We start from the raw sequence: 5,188 nt of genomic DNA on the forward strand, positions 1-5,188 counted from the left end.
AAGAGATGCGGGCGAACGGCGTGCGTACCTGATCCTCAACGCTGGCGCCGCTCTCCGGGCGAGCCGCGACCTCCTCGACGATTCCATGCCATTTGTTGCACGCCATCTGGATACGCCCCCAATGGTTCGCCATCGCCTTGGAGCCGCGCTGCATGTAGACGCCTTTGAAGTACGGGTCGACAAGCTTCCGCTCGTCGAACTCGGCCTTGATGCGGTCCTAGTACGTCTCGAAGCTCTGGTTCGTGTCGGTGGTCGGGTCGAGGCAGACGACTTTCCATGCTTCGGCGAGGCATTCCTCCTCCTTGGATATCCACTTGATGCGCGCTTCGCCTGTCCTAGCCGCCCGCTTCTTCTTCTGGCGCCCCTTCGTCGGATCAGGAGCTGGCTCCTCCTCCTCCTCGTCCTCGTCCTCGTCCTCCTCCTCGGGATCCTGCGCTTCGTACGCGTCCTCGCCGTAGACGTAGCCGAGCTCGGCCTCCATGTCGCCGCTGAGATCCACTACCTCGTCCTGGGTTGCGAACCCGGGAGACGCGGCGACCGCGGTCGATCCTGTCGCGATGATGTCGTCCATGTCGGCTCCTGTGTCGTCCATGTCGCCGAGGTGCGAGAAGGGTAGCGGCCCACGGCGGAGATGGGGCGTCGGTGTGGTCGCGTAGGCGGCGGGCGGCGAGTAGTTGTATGGAGGGTACTGCACGCCGACAAAGGCGGGCGAGGGTGTGCGCGTCGCGGGGTGGCCATGGGGGAAGGTCACGTTTGGGTTGAACCCCCCGTGCGCGTCGCCGTCGGCGTAGCCGGGCGACGACGATCCCCATGGAGATCCGACGCCTTGCTGTCCCCAGGGCGCGTACTGGGTGTGGCTGACGACGGGTGGATTCATCATCCCCGCGTGGTCGACCGATGAGGAAGACGCCGCCGCACGCGCCGGGTTATCGCGGGCCTTCTTGGCAATGGCCCTGGTCCGCCGGTCGGTGGTGACTGCGTCGCGTCGCTGAACTTCCACTCTCCACTCGGCGTTCGACATGCCCGGTGGCTTCGATTGCGGCGCCCTCGGCTTCCTCTGCTTCGGCTGGGCCACGGTGCCAGTCGTGGTTGCCGCCGCGCGCGGCATGGCGTACTTCTTCGGTGGCATGGCGGCGACTGGAAGGCGAGCTGGAGGGGGTTTGGCGGGAGAAAGGGAGGGAATGGCTGGAGGAAGGCGAGCGAACGGAGGAGATGCGAGTGAAAAGCGTCAAGAAGCGGCGGGAAAAGGCCCTCGGGTCGCCGCCAGGACGGGCCCACGCGCCTTTTTCACTTGTGCCGGCTCCCCAAGCGCCCCCCAGGGCGCCGGGTTCGGCCTGGGTCCGTCGGCACCAGTTTTGGCCCGAGCCGGCAAAAAACGGGCTTCTGGGGGCGCGATTGGGCCGTTTTTTTGGCGCCGGCGTGACAAAATCGCCTGGGGAGGGCCTGTTGAGGACGCGGCTGGAGATGCCCTAACCCAGCTCATGGCGGAGGCCGCCGGGTCCCCACGGCGGTTCGCCAATCGGAACCAGACATACGTGGACTCGCACGGTGATTCGCAGGTGATGTACGGCCTGTTGCAGTGCTCCATGGACTTGTCGCCCACATAATGCACAAGCTGTCTTCATAAGATCGTGGAGGCGAGCATGCCTCGAAACGCCTCCCAGGCTAGCGTCATGAGGTACGGCTGCTACATCACCTACACACCCGATCCAATCTACATCTGGTCTGCAGGTCGACCTCCACTCTAAATATGTGCTGCTGAATCGAATATGGCGAATCCTAATGCTTTGTGCGCGCAACGCGAATCCCTGTCGTTGCTCCTTCATGTGGATGAGAGCCCCTTGCATGCATGGCTCTTTCCTCTCTCTTCCTGCACACACACTGACACATGCATGCGTACTTTATCTCCTCTCTTCTCTAACTCAATCAGTTTTCATTTTGTTTTGACAATTTAGATGGTTGATATCTTTTACACAAAAATTGCATTTTTGAAACTTTTTACATATTTGAACTCGTGGTGCCAAGCCCTTTAGAACAAGATCAGGATACATTTAAAACACATTTTTATTTAAAATAGTGAAGAACTTTCTGGATAGTTGGTCTGCACTTTGTTAGAAATATTAAAGAACTTTGCTGGAAATTTTATCTGGAACTGAAGAACTTTGTTAACATAGTGTCTGAACTTTGCATAAAAAATAGAAGAACTTTACATACACAATGTGACTGTTAGTTCGTGATGTGTTATAAAAAGAATCCCAAAATATTAATTATGTATGTGAGATCTTAATTAGCATCCACGTAGGTTAGACGCCTAACTAAAAAAAATGTAGTCTAGTATTGCCGCCTCAAAACGTGGTGAATTCAGCACTTGTGATAGGAGAATATAAAGGACTGTACCATGCATTGCATGGCTGACATGGTGGTGGGCGATCTCGATTGGACACCATGCTTGATGAGCGGCAGCGATTCCAGTTGTGCGCGCATAGAGTTAGGAAAAATCCATGTCCGCCTTCCCCGAGCTTTTTATCGTCGGAGAATTTGTTGATGGCAGCCGCCAGCTCGCGGTAGCGGAATTGCCTGGACCCGGCCCCTAATTTTCTGAACTCGTCTTCTATGGCCTCGTCTTCTTCTTTCGAGGGAGCCCTTCTCTCTAGGCGGCGCGAAAAGAGCCGCACTGAGATGCTGATGCACATCAGCACTAGGATGGAACCGGTAACGGCAGCACACACCACCAAAATGAGCCGCCGTTTCGGGCGGCGCGGCCGCGGAGGCAACTCAGGCAAGTGAGCTCCTGATGAATGCACAAAAAGGAAAATTGAAATTCAGCAGTACCGTTACCACGGCTGAATGAAAACTGATTGAGTTAGAGGAGAGAGAAGAGATAAAGTACGCATGCATGTGTCAGTGTGTGTGCAGGAAGAGAGAGAGGAAAGAGCCATGCATGCAAGGGGCTCTTATCCACATGAAGGAGCAATGACAGGGATTCGCGTTGCGCGCGCAAAGCATTAGGATTCGCCATATTCGGGGGAAGGCGGGTTTGGCTAAGTGTACAGAGGGTTCCTCAAAGACTTGAGACTTGAGGTGGCTATCAAGAGAGTGTCCAAGACCTCCAAGCAGGGGAGGAAGGAGTACGCCTCTGAGGTGAGAGTCATAAGCCGGCTTCGACACCGCAACCTCGTGCAGATCGTTGGCTGGTGCCACTCTAGTGGCGAGCTCCTCCTGGTCTATGAGCTGATGCCCAACAGTAGCCTCGACGTTCACCTTCACAGCGCGGACAACGTACTATGGTGGCCAGTCAGGTTTGGTGACGACCTTCATGCATATAACTGTTGCTTTGTTCGGATCCGGATCAGCAACAACTTAACTAATCTGATGATTGCTTCAACTCTAAATCTAATGGTTACTTCAGGCATAAGATCGTGCTGGGGATTGGGTCTGCGCTTCTATACCTACATCAGGACTGGGAGGAGTGCGTTCTGCATAGGGACATCAAGACGAGCAACGTGATGCTAGACGCGTCCTTCAACGCCAAGCTCGGTGACTTCGGGCTCGCCAGGCTCGTCGACCACCATGGAGCTTGCCGGCACGCTGGGGTACATGGACCCGGAGTGCACGGGCACTGGGTGAGCCAGCACCGAGTCAGACGTCTACAGCTTCGGCGTCGTGCTGCTCGAGATCGCATGCGGGCGGAGGCCCACCGCGGCTTGGCCGGACGGCACATTGATCCACCTGGCGCGGCGAGTGTCGGAGTTGTATGGCCAAGGAAGGATCCTCGACGCGGCCAACGCGCGGCTGGACGGGAACTTCGACCCCGAGGAGGTGGAGCGCGTGCTGGTCGTCGGCCTCTGGTGCACATGCCACGACTGGAACCTAAAGCCGTCCATAAGGCAGGCCATCAACGTGCTGCGGCTGGAGGCGCCGCTCCCCGGGAGGTTGCCGCCGGTTGGCCATCCGGCCGGCCCTCTTCCCATGCCAGACTCCGATACAGGTCACAGCTCCTCATCACTGCAGCTCCTGCACCAGCACCGCTCAGCAGCCAATATAATGGTACTGTTGTGTGGGCTTGATTGCAACGGGCACGCTAGCTTTAGTTTGGACGGTTAGCATGTGTCTTTTCTGTTGTACAACATCTCCGTGCTACTATATTATTATAGTCAAATTGTAGTTCCTTCATCGCGAATTACTTTTCTTAATTTATCTAGATACAGATGTATTTAGATACGAATGTATGCAGATATGTTTCGGTGTTAAATACATCTGTATCTACGAAAATCTAAGATAAGTATTTTGGGGTGGATGTAATATAATTTTTCTATGCAGAAATCAACTTTGATGTACTGCCATAGTGTGGAAACAATTTTTTTTTAGATTTTTGACTAACTCTGACTCTCAACAGTTTTCTTTTTGAACTCCTGATTCTTATATAGCAGTTAAAACAGGGTAGCACAGTGGTAGGATGTTAACTGACTGGTCATAGGTCCAAATCCTATTTGGAAAGATTTTACTCATTTTAAATTTGAATGGATAGTTATAGCTTTACTGACCAGCGACCTCATGTCCTTCTCCTTTTTGTTAGATTGCCCTTTAAACATGGTCAAAACGATTTTGGCTCCACGTGCCCCAAACTCTTCTACAAACTCTGGCAGCTCACAATGCTTCTGGCCCCATTCAACACGTAGCGCCTCATGCCCCACTCCCTTGTAACAAGTCCCCCTCTCGTCATCCCGCCGTCCTCTACATTTTTGCAACACATGTGTCGGCAGTCACAACATCATCGAACGGGCCGCTAGCAACAGTTGCACATGTTAGGACACGCGGTACGCTACTCTACCACGCTATAAAGAACATACTGCTGGAGATAGATTACGGGGTCAGGTTTTATCATTAGACGCACAGTCACCACAACAGAAATAGTGTTGGTGATGCTTGTAGTCGATCAGCTGAGTCTCGTGTAGTGGATCTCATGTAGCCTTGAATCTCCTATTCATATTAATGCATGGGTTGAGCAATCACTATGTTTTACAAATGCATCACATTCAGTTACTAAATTTGCTAGTACTTATACATATTCAGTTAAATTGACTATTCGTCACCCTAGATGAGGAATAGTTATTCTTCACCCCCTCTATTTTGACATCAATGCATCTCAATTTTATGTTTCGTAAATTTATCTTATTTCAAACGTAAA

At 53.1% G+C, this 5,188-nt stretch overlaps 1 pseudogene; it reads left to right on the forward strand.

Annotated features, from left to right (window-relative positions):
* The first annotated feature begins 1,019 nt into the window (after positions 1–1,019).
* On the forward strand, positions 1,020–4,104 carry LOC125547144 (annotated as a pseudogene).
* Positions 4,105–5,188: the final 1,084 nt, after the last annotated feature.

Source organism: Triticum urartu, chromosome 3 (assembly GCF_003073215.2).
Source record: "Triticum urartu cultivar G1812 chromosome 3, Tu2.1, whole genome shotgun sequence".
NCBI classification, from domain to species: domain Eukaryota; kingdom Viridiplantae; phylum Streptophyta; class Magnoliopsida; order Poales; family Poaceae; genus Triticum; species Triticum urartu.